At 43.1% G+C, this 17,033-nt stretch overlaps 2 long non-coding RNA genes across 3 annotated transcripts in view; one reads left to right on the forward strand and one right to left on the reverse strand.

Annotated features, from left to right (window-relative positions):
• Positions 1-8,733, forward strand: part of LOC309374599 — a 49,408-nt gene extending 40,675 nt beyond the window's left edge. Inside the window, exon 3 of the long non-coding RNA XR_014170643.1 lies at positions 8,690-8,733. This is a non-coding gene — a long non-coding RNA (uncharacterized lncRNA). The remainder of the gene's footprint in view (positions 1-8,689) is intronic.
• Positions 1-15,711, reverse strand: part of LOC309374598 — a 35,570-nt gene extending 19,859 nt beyond the window's left edge. The window contains exons 1-2 of one of the 2 annotated variants that reach the window (XR_014170642.1): positions 15,553-15,711; positions 7,024-7,196 (exon numbers count right to left, since the gene is read on the reverse strand). This is a non-coding gene — a long non-coding RNA (uncharacterized lncRNA). The remainder of the gene's footprint in view (positions 1-7,023; positions 7,197-15,552) is intronic. The other variant, XR_014170641.1, reaches the window with a different exon arrangement.
• Between the last annotated feature and the right edge of the window lie 1,322 nt (positions 15,712-17,033).

Genomic DNA, 17,033 nt, shown 5'->3' on the forward strand with positions numbered 1-17,033 from the left:
ATTATAGGCCCTATAAATGTAGTGCTGTAGATTGGCTGGCTTCAGCCAGCACATCCTCTCTCTTTCTGTAATGGCTTCATTGTACAATAAATCACTCAATTCACAGTAGGAAGGAACTAATGTCAAACAGGAAACTTTAGAGTCACTTCCCACTATTGGCTTAGTAGTAGAAGCACTTATGATAGTCCAGCATAGCAACATTTAGCCTGTTTTAGCCTGTATTCCCAACAACACACACACACCAATCTTCAATAGAAATAATATCTGAAATATATTGACTAAATAGTGGATTTATAGTGTTATTAATTTACTTTTTTAAACCTGTCAGGAATGCCACAAGATGACAGTTTCTGGCAAAAAAGAAAAAAAAAGCGTCCCTTTTGTTTATTTATTTATTATTTATTTCATAAAATGTATACGCTACTTGATTGTGGGGTGGGGAGACCTCTAAATGGTTTACAAAGAGAATAAAATAATCACTGAAAACAGCTAAAAACAACTATTTAAAACTTTAAAAAATAAATTAAAACCAGCAATAAACAGATTCAAAACACATATCTACATTCTACATGGCCGAGTAGGCTTTTCCAAACAAAAACATTTTCAGCAGGGCCCAAAAAGAGTACAGTGAAAGTGCCTGCCTGGTGTCAAGTGGCAGGAAGTTTCAAAGTGTAGGTGCTGCCATATTGAATGATCGATTTCTAACAGCTGTCTAATGCCAACAATAAAATACTGTACACATCGTTTCCCATTCCCTCGTACTGGCACGAAAGCCATCTGCTGCTGCCCTACCACAGAAGGCACAGCTGACCTGCTCCACCAGGGGTGAGGAATGTGCACATCCTTCCAGATGTTGCAAGACTCCATTCACTAATGGAAGCTGGAGTGACACTACATCTGTGTGTTTTTTAAATAATTTTTATTCATTTTCCAAACACATAATAAGAAACAGACAAAACACAAAACAAAAACATACAAAACATTTAAACATGTATAATTTCATAATCTTATTTTCGTGCACCTTCTTTCCCCTGACTTCCCCATACCTCCCTTTCGCTGCATCCTTATTTTACAATTCTTTAGCAACTCCTCTGGTCAATTATCTATTTAATTCCCGTTCATTAAATTTTCTTTAATTTGTTAGTTACAGCTGTAATTCTCTGATTCTTACCCCTTGACATCTTAACACTCCTCAACTTTACAACAATTTTTAAGATATATTTTAAATTTCTTCCAATCCTCTTCCACTGTCTCTTTCCCCTGGTCGCGGATTCTGCCGGTCATCTCTGCCAGTCCCATGAAGTCGATCACCTTTGTCTGCCATTCTTCCAGAGTAGGTAGTTCTTGCATCTTCCAATACTTTGCCAGTAGAATTCTTGCTGCTGTGGTGGCGTACATAAAAAATGTCCTATCCTTCTTTGACACCAATTGGCCAACCATGCCCAGGAGAAAAGCCTCAGGTTTCTTAGGAAAAGTCCACTTAAGGACTTTCTTAATTTCATTATAGATCATTTCCCAAAAGGCTTTAATCTTTGGGCAGGTCCACCAAAGGTGGTAAAAGGTACCTTCAGTCTCATTACATTTCCAGCATTTATTATTGGGCAAATGATAAATTTTTGCAAGCTTGACTGGGGTCATGTACCACCTATAAATCATTTTCATTATGTTTTCTTTTAAGGCATTACATGCCGTAAATTTAACGCCAGTGGTCCATAACTGTTCCCAGTCAGCAAACATGATGTCATGACCGATATCTTGTGCCCATTTAATCATAGCTGATTTCACCGTTTCATCCTGTGTATTCCATTTCAACAGCAAGTTATACATTCTTGACAAATTCTTAGTATTGGGTTCTAACAATTCTGTTTCTAATTTTGACCTCTCCTTCTGAAATCCTATTTTCCTGTCCTGTTTAAATGTCTCATTTATCTGATGGTAATGCAACCAATCTCGAACTTTGGACTTTAATTTCTCATAACTCTGAAGTTTAACCTTTTCACCATCTTGTTCTAAAATTTCACAATATTTTGGCCATTTAGAATCCATATTAAGTTTTTTCACCTCCTTAGCTTCCATTGGTGACACTACATCTGGAGGACCCCAAGTTCCCCACCCCTGCGCTAAACTGTAGCAAAGGAGCGCAATCACCGTTGCACCAAGTGCATGAGCTCAATTAGGGCTGCCATACGTCCGGATTTTCTGAAAGGCGGTGCTGAAAAGCCATGTTTTGGGGGTCTTCCTATAAAAAGCTCAACAAATTTAGGGGTGTCCTGGTTTTTATTTTTTTAAATATAGCAACCCTATGTGCCTTGTCCTTTGCGCTGATGCTCTAGCACAGAAGTGCTGTTTAGACAGGACAGAGCTTCCTGGTCCTTCACTGTTGTGTGGCTTTCTGCCTTTATTTGAGAAGGCCTTGCTATGCATTGTGCAACACATTTCAAAAACAAACAAGTCCCTACCAGCAATCTGAAATCGGCAAATAGGATAGGAAGGTGTAAGAAAGTGAAAAAAGGGGAGTTGGAAAATATGAGAGGGAACACAGAACTATTAGATTCCAGGTTAAGATTTCTGTCATGGAAGCAAGTGAGTCTCAAAGCAGGACATATGGTTCCGATTAAAATGCTAGTAGTATATTTTAAAACACTATCTAATCCTGTCTGAGGATTTTAGCAGTGACTAGTGGCTGTGCATGGATCGGATAGCGAACGAGGGATATGCACTGCTCCACAGTTTAGTCTTTGTGAGGCACTCCTGGAAAAGGTCGTACATATCCAATCCATTTGTAACCAGTGGGGAGGGGGATACACTAGACTCCATACCTAGTGGAAGACTTTCATCTTAAGTCTGGATGATATACACTTCAGCACACAAGGAGGGAGGGCACTCAGCCTCTCAAGGAGGGAGTCACATGGAGCTGAAACTGACTTGTCAGGCAAGGTCTGAAGAATTAACCTCAGCAGTGAGTTCAACCATACACTCTCAAGGCAAAGTATGAAAGCATGCAGCTGCAGGGTTATACTGAGAAGAGGCTTCTCCACCCATGCACAGATGAGTTTTTAAAAATGATGTGGGCATGGCGGGGGGGGGGAGAGGAGATTTGCCTCTCAACATCAGTATTATAGGCACTCATCAAATGCATCCAACCTCATCCCAGACCAGATCATACCTTCCCCACTAATATAGTGTATGTCTTCAGAATTATATGTACAGGTATCTCCCCATTCACGTGTGTGTGTGTGTGTGTGTGTGACATATCTGGGTCCCGCGCACATACTGTTAGATGGGGAAAGCCTGCGCCCTTTCGTCTGCCAAACTCCACCACAAATGATCCCACCAAACCTCCTTTCTCAAACTCCAACTCTCCACAGGCTTCAGAGGTCGGTGCAAAGGCTCATGGGATTGCAGTTGCAAATCCTCCTGGGGTTGCTAGCTGTTTCCCCACTCTTTGGCAACATTTTTGCAGTTTCCCCACTCTTCGGGGGTCTTTTTTTTGCCCTTTTCACACATTTTTGCAGTTGAAATAGATTTATTTAATTATTTACCACATGTGAGTTGGACGTGTATAAGCAGAGAAGCACCTATACAAAGAAGTATACCTTCTTTAATTACTGTTGGGGATTTAAGCTGAGATTTTAATATCTTTGCAAGATTTATTGACCCCTTAATGTGCATATCTGTTGCAATTTGAATTGAAGGATTCATTTCTGTGGCTTTGCTTAAGGGGCAGAAATGGTAGCAACTGACTGGGCAGGGCAGGACGGCGTGGGGCAGGGCAGCTCCGCTGGCTTCCCAATGCTGGGGTTGCTTCTAGTTACCAAGATGGAGGCCTTGAGAAGGTTGGTGCAGTGCTAGTGCAGTGGTGGAGCTGATCTAATGCTCCTGCCACTGCTCCAACACCGCACCTACCTCTTCTCATAACCACCAGTAACTCAAGCATTGGGAAGCCAGGAAGGCAGTGAAGTCCAACCCCACCCTACCCCATGACTGCTACCAGACAGAAGTCATGGTTTATCATTACATGAAATCTGAACCAACAGAAGCTCATTGTCCCTTTCTGACATTTTCTCCCACTTCTAGTGGAACACTTTCATTCTGCAAGGGGGACACAAAGACCTCATCATCCACTCCACGGGCCTCTGCTGAGCCAATATATGTAAATAACCCATCCAAATCAATCTTTAAATTACCATTTAAAATTATTAAATGTAGCATGTTTACTAGCTAACGCAATTGTAAACCAGAATTGTTTGCTTTATAATCCTACGAGATCCAATTACTCATCTGATCGTCTTCTTCCAAAAGAAACTTCTCCATATCAATTAAGGTAACTAGATCCATGCTCATATCAGTATGAACGTTAGGCTCTCCTATTAACACAGAATTTGCGTCGCAATATTCACATTGGGATATTCGCAGGCTTCGTAAGTAATCTTCCAATGATCCCAAGGTAAGGGATTATGTGTAAGGGAATGCCAGGGTTTGGATAGCACCCCAAACTGTAAAGTTGCCATTAGCTGGGGAAAGGCAACTAATTTGAAAGCTGCAAAATGCTGCTGCTTGAGCCGTGATAAGCCCCAAGCAGAAATACTTCCTTTGTTGTGTTAGCGCTGTGGAGCCTACAACCAAATGAGAAGCATCTTGAATATAAACTGCTTGTCTGAAAAGGTCCAGTTTCTAATCCAATGAAATAAATGCCATCTTGTATTCATTCCTGCTGTATTGCCTGCATATTCCTATACAGCTTTTTTTGGGGGGGGGGTGTCATTGGGCAAAGACCCTTAGTTCATGCTCTCTCCTTGTGACTCCCAGTCTTGCATTTATATGCCCTGTTCTAGAATGAGCACACAGCTTTGCCACAAAAAGGACACTTCATAAATGAAATATTCATTTCAATAGGAATCAGACCAACCACAGAAGAAGTGATAGTAAAATAGGTTATGCTTCCGTTTTCGAATGTACTGTAGGTTCAAACAATTTCAGTTCAACTTTTTCCACATCAGCCTCAAGCCACAGTGCTTTCAAACTGCGTGCAAGTCCCAAGTATTTCACAGATGAGGTGCCTTACAAGTGCCTTGGGATGCCTTACTTAACAGTAGCTAACTAAAAGGAAAATCAAATAAAGAAATACTAAGCTTGCTCATTGTAAGCTTTAATGATGGTTTTCCCTCAAAGGCATACATTTCAGAATGCTTTTGTTATACCCACATTTTACACACATAAGCCTCTGGGTTTTATTCCTTCTCAAGTCATACTCCCTGACCAACTCTATGGGTGCTACCAGCCTGGCGTTTATTGGCCACATTCACATCATATATTTAAAACAACATGATACCACTTTAAACTCTCATGTGTGACAGCGCGACGGCACTTTCCCCCCTGGTGACGTTGGGCCCGCCCTCACTTAAATACAGTGCACCCACCTGACAGAACACCAATGCCATGAATTCCTACAAACTACCCAAGATAGTAGGGGGGCTTGTGTGAGGGACGACTTAATAATTTGGAGTCTCAGGCAGGATTTGATCAAATTAACAATAAAGATTTTATTAAACAAAGGAAGTTTATGACACAAGTGGGTAAAACATAGGATACTTCAGATTATAATGCTATTTCACTTCAGTTCTTTCTCAGTTGTTGCACAGCTGTTGCCATTTAATACTTTGGTTCTTAAATAAGGTGGTACTCCCTGTCAGTTACACATCCCTTAGACAACCCTACTCCTGAGGTACTCCAAGTAACAGACCCAAGGGATCTCCACACCCCTCTTAACTGGTTTGGGAGTCTTCTCTTTTGGTAGAAGAATCTCTCCCCTCCTGACTGGAATGAGACCTAAGCAGACTGTTATCTTTCCAGATTCTACTTCTCCTGGCTCAGCCTCAGTCTCCCAGTTAATTCCTGGCTTATTACTCTTACAGGACACCACACATTGTCCTTCACACAAAGCTCAGAGACTCCTTTCTCTAGTTTGTGATATATTCCTCAGAGTGGATGTTTCTACCCAGAACCAACTCTCTCTCCTCTCACTCCCTATCTCCCAACCTGACTCCTAACCTATCTCCCTACCTCAGTCCCAACTACTATCCCAACCTAAAAAACTGTCTCTCCAAATCCTCTCCTTTTCAACCCCCTCTCCTGGAACCCTGGCCAATCAGAGGCTGCCATTCATTAACCATTTGCTGGCAGGGAAAAATAAAAATAAAACACTTGGGGACCCAACCTGTCCAGCAAAACAAACTTTTCCATCACATCATGGCTTCCCTCAAAGAATTCTGGGAGCTGTCGTTTGTTAAGGGTTCTGAGAGTAGACACCTATTCCCTTCCCAGAGCTACAATTCTCAGTTCCTCATGGAAAGGGCTTGGTTGTTACACCACTCTGGGAATCATAGCTCTGTGAGGGGAATAGGGGTATGCTAACAACTCTCACCACCCTTAAAAAAACTATAGTTCCCAAGATTCCTTGGGGTATGACTGTGCTTTAAATGCAAGATGCATACTCAGCCTATAAGTCTGCCCTAATGTGAAACAAAACCTTCCTACTTCCTTCACCTGCTCTTTCGTACTTCTAACAGTGAATGTCCTTTTGGCATCAGGTGTGCTGCAGAAATGAGAAAGAACTGGATGTGCCTTAAAAATATATTTTAAAACCCCTCATCATTCTCTGCCCAGGTGAGCTGGCTGTCCAAGACAGGATTCTGCAACAGGCAGTACATTGGCTGTGCATGGAATCACTTTCCCTTCTGTCTTACCACATTTCCAGATGTTAAGTTACATTGTGCAATAAACACACGGATTTTGTTCATTTGTTGTGCATGAGCCAAACCTTCTTTCTCAAAGCGGGTGCTTCTGATTCAGCAACTCAACATTTCCCCCTAAATATTTTGACAGAAAATATGATGGTTCCTCTGGCCTCGCTCTTTAACTTTTTAAGCTGTCTCAGAGGCTGCATGTTCCCACCCTTAAGACCTTGATCCTATACACACTTACTTGGGAGTAAGCCCCAGAAACCTCCATGACGGGACTTACTTTTGAGTAGGCAAGTCTGGGAATTCTGCTGCTAGTCATAGAAGCTGAACAGCACTCACACAATGTTCCATACAAAAGAGCAGAACTGAAAGACAAGATCGCGCTCTTGAAGGGCACTGCTGTTGGGATGATTGCATTGTTTGAACGGCTACAGGCATCTTTAGTCCCAGAGACTGAAAGAGATAAATTAGACAAGGTCACACCTTTTATTGTGGCAATTTCTGCCTACAAGAGACGGGAAGCTTTCGAACAAACAAAGAAATTGCAGCGTAGGAAATAACCCTGAAAAGGATGATGGAGGAGGACTGTCCTCAGTTAACAACCATTCTTCAGATCCAACAAGTGATAGCATCTTTGGAATTTCTCAAGGGCTTCATTAATGAGATGCCACCAATGTGGGCACACTGTTTTTCAGGCAGCCCATGGGCTTATCCACACCAGAGCTTGCTTCTGCATGCAAAGTCATGTGCTTTGAACTCCTCTGAACCAGGGCAGCCTGGTTGTCACGAGGAGCGGAAGACCTTCACGTAGGAAAAGAAAGGCTTGCTACAGTTATGTATCAGTGTCATTGTTGATCGGCCTGTAGGAAAAGATAAATCCTCATTTTTCCAACTATACTTCCAGCCCCATTTCTGCATCCATTTGCAAAATTTGCACACTTCTCCTAATATGTACATTATTGTATGCAATTGTTTAGTGCTTTTTTCTAAAAAAAATGCTTAGGGGTACTCTCATTTTGACTTGAGAAAATCATCATTTTATAGTTCAAATCGGGGAAAATGAATACAGTAAATGGACAAAAGGCCACCATCAGAGGTAGCAACGGAACTGATGATTCCCCGTGATAGAGAAGAAACTATTTTTTTAAAAATAGTTTCTTCTCCCATCAGATTCCCAAAATGTTTAGGGGTGTACATACCCCTGTGTCTCCCCAGAAAAAAAGCACTGCAATTGTTGCTGAATACAGGCATTTTTGCAACTAAATAAAAGCATCTTTCTGTATTCTTGTCACTAATGTATGCATTTTTGCATGCACTTTTCACTAATAAACTCATCCTCATATGCATTCCTTGGCTGGAGAACAGCATTGCAAAGGTCAGAGAAGTGCAAATTCCAAAAAAAGAGGGTGCTGTTTTGATTTGCCAATTGTGATTTTGACAGGTAAAGCAAACAAATTTCTTTCCCATTCCTATCTGCCTGCGTGTGTGTATACTGTCAATCTTTTTTAAAAAAGCATGATTTATTGGTCAAAGATGTCTGAAGCACACAAATATGGCTTAGCATGAAAACCACCAGGTTTGTCTAATTTGGGGTGCTCAGCGAGTTTCTCTGGTGCTTATCATGAAAGCATCGTTAGGGCTGACTGAAATAACTCCACCCAAGCCTTGCCTGGATGAGTAGTGCTATTTGTTTCCTTCAGGTGACATTTTGGTAGTTTGCGCCTTCAAAGGGTACATGCTTCTGCAGCCTCTGTCAGGAAACTGCGTAGAGCATAAAAGCATAAGCTCTAGGCAGGGACCGTTTAGCCCTCACGCGCCTCGCAACCAAAGGACTCCGATATTCTCATCTCATTTCACAAATATCTGACTGTTTGTTCTCTCTCTCTCTCTCTCTCTCTCTCTCTCTCTCTCTCTCTCTCTCTCTCTCTCTCTCTCTCTCTCTCCAGGCATGTGAATGTGTTGAGAGATACTATCAAGAGGAAAGTGTGGTCAAATTATTTATAGCTATTGTGGTTTCCAAGATAGTATATGGTAACTGAATTATGTGAAACCAAGAAATGTTCTCCACTGAAGAATGTGTGTCAGATTCTGTTCTTCCCCCCATGCTTCTCTTGAAAAAAATATATAGACAAGGAACTAGCTGACATGAATAAAAAGGAAAAACCTCTCCTCCTCCTTGGTTAGGTAAAATTATGATTTTAGGTTAATTGCCAGGGCAGAGTTTCAAACAAATATCAGTTCTCCAAAGCCTACATTTCCAGAATGTCTCAGTGACGTCTATGCTGTCTTGGTCATGTCCACAGAATGGAAGATAGCAGGGTTGCCAGCGTCGTGCTCTAAGGGGAGCTGGCTTCAGGCACCAGGCCCATTGGCAGACTAACTCTATATTACAAAGGTGTCTGCAAACATGACATGAAGTCTGGCAACATCAACTCCGCTGTGTGGGAATCCCTTGCGGACGACGGCAGTGCCTGGAGGTAGACAGTGACCAGAGGAGGAATGACTGCTGGGAGGAGCACAGAGAGAAGAAATGCCATGGTGCACCTGTAGCAGCACAACAGGATGCCTTCATCTGCCCCAGCTGCAACAAAACATGTCTCTCCCATATCGGTCACTACAGCTACTGTAACTCTCCAATGGTTTGAATTTACCCTGAAGGCACACTCTCCTGTTGTCTCCCGAGGCTGATGTATGCCAACTGCTCTTCTGCAGTAAAACAGGCACATTTCTTTAAAGATTACTTAACTTTAAAAGGTAATATTAACAAGCGGAACTTGCATAGACTGTTACAGTGTGGAGTGCTTCTGTTCAGGGTTCTAACTGGTAAGCCATACCCTGTTCCAGGATATCCACTCCATTCCTCTTTCTTTCTTGTTTTCCCATGTTTTTCTCCTCCATCTGTCAGCCAGCATTCCATGGCCACTGAGCATGATCATTCTCATTTCCAAAACATCACCTTCTTAGCTTGCACATGTTCTGGCTATTGCTTTACATAGTGGTTGCCATCTTTTAAAATTTCTTAGTTTGAATACAGCTTAAACTTAAGGTTTGCTAAGCAAGACACAACATTATGTTGGCATTGCAGCAATAGTATTCCAGCCAAAGGAAGCGGCTTCGGTGTAAATGCTTTAGGAACAGAGGGTCACACAAGGACTGAGGAACATCTAAGAGTCCAAGCAATGCATTTAAACAGAAGTTACTTACAGGTGGTTTAAACCAATGAAGGTTTCCCTGGTGAGTTCATGCCTGAAAATATGAAATTTCAATGGTTTGTCTTTGTTTAGAGTGATTTGAATACCGTGCACTCAGTTTGCCTCTGACAAGATTACATTTTGCTACACGTTATATAAAATATTTATAGCAAATGAGAAACGTAGACACCTTTTCTGTATATTAAAACCAGCATACCATGAGGGAAGCTGATTCAGTGCTATTTTTCTAGAAAAAGAGGTGCCGGAACTCAGTTCCGGAGAGTTCCAGCTGAAAAAAACCCTGGGTGTAGTGATATGGGTAAGAGAATAAGGCTGTCATCCAAAACCCCTTTGTGTGATGTAGGGGATGTTTCCATTGGGCAGAGGTATCCCTCTGCCCAGTTCTGCTGCCTCCGCCGGTGGCACCACAAAACATTATGCTACCATGGAACTCCCCATTCTCCCTGCCAAAAACACAGGTGGACAAGAACCCACAGAAAGCCCTGAAATGGAGCATTCTGGAGGCAGAGAGGGGCTGAAATGGCTTGGAACCTGCTGGATCCTGAGCCAGTACAGTGATTTTCCTGGCACCTCCTTCCACTCCAGCCAGTGAAAGGACTGCAGACTGCTGGGAGTATATCTCAAATTCAGGCATGAACTCATCAGGGGAACCTTAGGCAAGCCACCATCTCTACCACCTGCAATCTGTAATATGGAACTAATGGCCCCGGCTTACCTAACAATGTTTTCTTGAAAGCATCATTGAAATAATATTATATAAATCACTTAAGAGCACTCAGAAAAAGTGCTCTAGAAATATAACAAGTATCATCACTAGGCACAATGCAGCAAAGTAGTAAGCATTATTTGACGCCAAATTTATTTCATTTGGAGAGCTAACCATTTCTTAAACTGCCTGCTATTGAAAGCAAGGAAATTTCAAAAGGCTTTATATTGGCTGGCATATGTCTTACCGAATGAAGAGATTTTTGGCTCTGAAGCTTTACTCTTTGGATAATGTTCATGGTGGGGGAAATAGGGGGAATCTTGAGCAAGGACAGGCCTGAGTTTTCTGCTAGAAAAGAAGTTTTGTGGTTGTTGAGGGACCCTAGATTTGCTTAGATTACCACAAATAAAAACCGTATTTGGGGATTCATCTAAGGCAGGGGTCGGCAAGGCTTACTGGGCATGGGCCGGATCACTTCCACGGAGATCCTCACAGAAACGATTTTCAGCGTCTGGGCATGCGCAGAAGCTATTTCCGGCGCCACAGACATGCACAGACGCGATTTCCGGCGTCTGGGTTAAGCGACACTCATGGGCTGCTTCTGGCCCATGGGCCTTAGGTTGCTGACCTCTGATCTAAGGATTCCCAATGGGCTCTTGTCCCACACATTATCACAAATTGATTCTGTCAATAATAACATCACCCTCTGTTAGACAAAACAAGAGTAGGGAACCCCAGGCCCCAGAGGTCAAATGTGGCCCTTCAGTTCTCTGTGTGTGGCCCCCAGGAGTCAAGCTAAGTCATACCCCTCATTGACCCTGCTCCATATTCTCCTGAAATTCTTTTGCCTGGGTGGAATGTGTCTTTGAACTCCCATAATGCCTCTTGCTTGCCTGGAAGGAAGGGTGTGTGTGTATACAGGACCCTCTGAATTTTGTGTGGCTGAAATGTTGTACGTGAGGGTGACACATCCATTGCTCCACCTACTTTTCCTTCTGGTGCTTTTCCATACTCCATTAGCCATGTGGAATAGTTTCTACCATTCCTTCTTGAAAGGGAAAAGGCAGCTGAGAGCTTGCCCATAAGAGGGAAAATTATGCATATAATTTAACTAAAACTTCTGTAATACTCAGCTAATGTGAAAGGAGATATATTTTTCTAGTAAGTCGTGTCCTCTGTGGTGGTGGTGGTGGGAATTCTTTTGCCATTGGCAGGGACCCCAGAAATTCCTGGCAAATCGCAGAGTTTAGGGGGGTTATGAGCATAAAAGCATTTTTCACACATCCAATAATTCTCCCCCCCCCACCCTGCGCCCAGCACATCCTCAGTGGCCACTCCAAATTGCAAATGAAAAGGAAACAGACATTCTGCCATTTGAATGTACTGGCACAATTCAGTTGGCTTTCAAGTTTGCTTTTTCAGGAGCTTAAAGAAAATAATACTAATAAAGACCAAATCTGCTCTCCCCAATGAATATGACCCTTTTAAAGAAAGGTATTTGGGGAGGGGATAGATCTGTCTTGGCTGGCTTACATGTTATCCTCTTATGAGGATAAGCTCTCCTTTCACGTATTTTTATTTTGTCCCTCACCAGCTGTGAGTAGCAGCACAGGCAGCAGCAGCTGGAGAACAAGTCCCTGTCCCTTCCTTGGCCCTGCACTCTAGGTAAGAAGGGAGCCACTGCTCCTTACACACACACAGGCCCAGCTAGGTCAATTTGCCCATTTTGGTTTCTCCCAGTTTCTCACCTTCCTAATTTTAAGGTTGGTTCCCCATGTCTCCACTCTGCGGATTTTTAGAGGGTGGCATCTCCCAGAAAATTTATCAGCATTTTCGTGTGAAGTTCGTCATCTTAAGAAGGTTTGTCCCAACAGCTGATCTTTCATAACCATAAAAGTTGCCTATAAATGAACTGGCTTCCAGCTGTTTTATGAACTGCTTGGGTTGTTTCCTTTTAAGTGAGTTTCGTTGGATATCTCGTGTCGTACGTTTTGTTTGTCTGCCATCTGGAATGCATGACAGACTCACAACATTTCTTAAGGAAAGACAAAGGGATCACTGTGAACTAACTCTCAGCACTGAGTGCATCACATGTCTAGGGGCTTAATTCAGTGGAGGGGAGTCTGCATTCCAGGCGTGCCTCCCCATCTGGCCCACCAAGCCATTTCAACCACGCCTACCTGGCCTCCGCCTGATTTCTTACATGCTGTGCCTTTGACGTATGCTGTGCTATGATCTGCAAGTGCTGACAGTCAGCTGATTGTTGGCTGTTTTGACTGCTGGGTCTTGGGGCTTGCAAATTGAGATGCCCGCACGATACAGTGAGAACATCCACTGCACCTAGTATACATGGAGAATATGTGAGCAGCCATATTTTACCATTCTCCCACTTTACTACAATAATGCAGAGTGTTCTTTTTAACGCTGAAAGGCATACAAAGGCCACAGTGTCTTCCTATCCGACACAGCAGAGGTATTTAAAGAGCTTAATATCAAATCCAGGGGATTCCACAGAGGGAGAAACTGAGTAGATAAACCTGGGGGAGGGGAGACTGCTTTAACTTTGGCTGCATTCAGATGTGAGGTTTCTTGCAGGCATGTCCAACAGGTAGATCGTGATCTACTGGTAGATCACTGGACATCTGCAGTAGATCACTGGTAGATCATTGGCTCTCCCCAAAGAAGCTGAATAACTGTGGGTCCCCTAAAAAAAACTCAGCAAAAAACCTCCCTGAAAAAACCTCAACAACTCCTTGACCCGAACCCCCCCAAATTATTGCATTAATTTCACTGGTTCCTTTTGCATTGCAGTACCTGTTGCATTGGGACACGGGTGGCACTGTGGGTTAAACCACAGAGCCTAGGACTTGCTGATCAGAAGGTCGGTGGTTTGAATCCCTGCAATGGGGTGAGCTCCTGTTGCTCGGTCCCTGCTCCTGCCAACCTAGCAGTTCGAAAGCACGCCAAAGTGCAAGTAGATAAATAGGTACCACTCTGGGCGGGAAGGTAAACGGCGTTTCCGTGCGCTGCTCTGGTTCGCCAGAAGCGGCTTAGTCATGCTGGCCACATGATCCGGAAGCTGTACGCCGGCTCCCTTGGGCAATAAAGCGAAATGAGCACTGCAACCCCAGAGTCGGTCACAAGTGGACATAATGGTCAGGGGTCCCTTTACCTTTACCTTACCTGTTGCATTGTGGAACTGTAGCTTTTCACTCATGTTAGTGGTTTGGTGTGATGCAACAACAAACTCCCTCGCCCTTTCTGGACATGCACAGTTCTGTTCCCCCATGGTTCACTAGGAGGTATGCCAAATTATAGCCCCAAAATTTGTTACATAAGCAAACCTGCCCCCAATATTATGGATTTCCAGGGTTGCAAACAACTAACATGGAAATGAACACTAAATTGCCACTAGATTCCACTAGATTTCCAGAACTGGATTTTACATCATGAGAAAGATCACATAAAATGTGAAAATTAACAGGTACAGAAATGCCAGGAAGAGGGAATAAAGCACCGCCTGAACACAGCCTTTGTAGTATAACTGTAAAACAGAGAGAAGCTCTGTTTGCTGCTGAGTTGTCACTCAGACCTGCTAGCATTTGTTAACATCCCAAGTCTGCCTGCCTAAGCCCCCACTTCATTATCTCCATCCTCCTTGTGCATGACAAATTGCAGAGCCACTCCTTAATCTCTGCAGAAGGAAAGCAGTAATAATAATGTAGAAAGTTCAGCCTCTATTGTCTGCTCCCACATGAGTCAATATGACACGTTTCGCATTCATCTGTTGATTTACTGTTCACCATCAGCACAGGCCAGCAGTAAACTTTTAACAGGTTTCTGTAATAGCCATGGTGGCAACATTTGGGCGCAATTAAGCAGGCAAGATTTTCCCTGGCGTGATCTTTTGAGGGGATGCACACTTTTACAAAGGGCCGAGGGGGTCACAGATGCTTTTGTGAATTCTTCAGGGGCGCCCAGTCAGGTTAAAGAGGTGGGAGTGGTGCGAGAGAAGGGAACCTTGGAGGTCTTTTTTGTTTATCTGGAAAAGGCTCTTCTCTCCCCCTTCACCCCTCCTGCCCTGTGCTCTCTTTGCTGAGATAAGACTTTTTAAGACACTGCACAGAGCGATGGATTTCCCCTTACATTTCCACAAAGCACTGGTTTTGGGGAGGGCTGCTTTATTTAGCCCAACTTCTTCTTTTTAAAAAAGAAGCTAGCAGCGCATCAATCACCCCGTGCTTATTTGCAAAGCGTGTGTAAGATGAGATAAAGGCAAGACAGTTTGACAAACTGCTAGCATAAGGGGGAAAGGAGCAGTTTTTTCTTATAACAGTTGAGAGGGAAGGGAAAAGGGGAGGAAGGAGGAAGAGCAAGGGAAGGAAGAGGAGAGGAGAACGATATACGGAGTGTGGCCTTCTTCAAATGATGTCATAGGTTGTACAGGGTAGAACAGCATCAAAATACATATATTCCTAAACTTCCCCCTCCCCTTCCAGGTCTGATTACTGCTACATGCACTGAGTGCCTAATGCAGCACATGTAATAAATGTCCCAGTCATGGAGAGCATTGCGTCAGTTTGGGACAGCAGCCAGAAAATCTCTCTAGCCAGGAGATGAACTCAGACTCTAAAATATTTACATGATAGATGGCCAAGCCCAGGAGGAAGGCCCTGTTATTACAGAATTTATAGTCTTCCCACAGTGAGCTGCCTTTTCTGCTCCACAGTCCCCATGTGGTCGGCTTTGCATACATAGACAGTGATGCTGCTTTGCACAGGAACTAAAGCAACTGGTGCCATTAGTTGTCTGCTTTTAGTCCACACAGCAGGGTGGGGTCCTTGGGCCAGGAAAAAAGCCATGAAATGCTGAAAGACTGATTCACACCTACCCCAATTCAAATCAAATTAGGCTTGGTGCACAGCCACTTCAGCCACAGGCTGCCATTTTCGATGGAAGATCGATATAGTTCCATCTTACGTATGTTTACTTTTTGCAAGTCATTTTCAGAGCTCTAGATTGAAAGCAGCATGTTGAGGCTGAGCACGAATGATTCTGGATTGAGAAGAAAACTATGTTTTTGTGGTACAAGCAGGTGAGTTGCCTGCATAGCCTGGTTCTGGACAGTTCCCCTCCTTTGATTTTCAGGAGTGGCTTTTCAGAGGAAGGGGCAGCATTAGGACCAGGGACAGGGAACTTATCTGCTCTCTTCATGCCGGCTCGAGAGAGGGAGCAGAAGGATGGAAATGGAGAGATGTGAGGAGTTTGACCAATACTTTGTGAGGACCAAGCTTTCCTGGCAGAAGTGGTTGCAAATATTGTGATACGTCATTCAACACTCATGGTGTCTAGAGAAAGATTTCATTCTACAACCATTGTACAAGGCCCAAATGGACTCTCCTCAGTTCCAGACAGGTTCCAACTCTTCCATTTGATAGAGGCCTCATCATTACTGGGTATTAGCAACCACAAAAGGGTCTGAAGCTGTAGAGCAGAGCAGAATGGAAGTTGTAATTTTGATGGGAAGCACCAGAGCACTAAAACATTATTTGAATTAACTGATTTTCCTGCAAAGAACATGAATGTATATTAGGCCTTGCAAATCTTATCTTGCATATCATAGCCTTTCGAAAGACATAAATGCTTAGTAAGACTTCAGATTTAAAAAGCAATCCAGGCAAAAGCAAACTTACAGGTACCATATAGAAAAATGGATCAGAGTAGATGGTGACAAAGTGTTTGAACTGTTCAAAATTGGCTGGTTAGGTTTGAATGAACAATACCTATACTCCACCAGAGCTATTTATCCCCTTGCAACTGGTAACATTGGCTGTCACTGTATACATGCATGAGCTCTGTAAGACGCAGCATCTTAGCTTATCTCATCATCTGACAGCCTGGTTCATTGGCCAGTGTGCTCTGTGAAGTTGTTGCCAATCTCTTATCAGCTTCAGGAAAGAAAACACCAACATCACTCATGATCATCTTGTCAAATACACGTTGAATGGCTTAAGAACAAAAGTGATGGATGATTCTGTTTTGAGTTTTAACATGCTTAGCTGTTAGTGGTGTCTGCCTCAGAAATGAAGAATGAACTATAATTGAGGGCTGAACATGAAGGGGAAAATCTTTGGTAAATGATAGTATAATTATAGGGATGTTCATTGGCTGCATGTTTTGCCTGATGAATTATCTAGGTGAATCTGTTTGCCTTGAAAAGGAAGAGTTTGTGGGTATTGAACTTGGAATTTGGGATAATCTCTGCTCATTCCCAAATGAAATGCAAGCTTTCCATGGTTGTTTTTAAAGTTGCCAACTATTTCACTGCCCCCCTGCTACCATTGTGCCATGCAACTTTTGCCTGCTGATTTC

Source organism: Podarcis melisellensis, assembly GCF_964234715.1.
Source record: "Podarcis melisellensis genome assembly, chromosome: 7".
Classification (NCBI taxonomy): Eukaryota; Metazoa; Chordata; class Lepidosauria; order Squamata; family Lacertidae; genus Podarcis; species Podarcis melisellensis.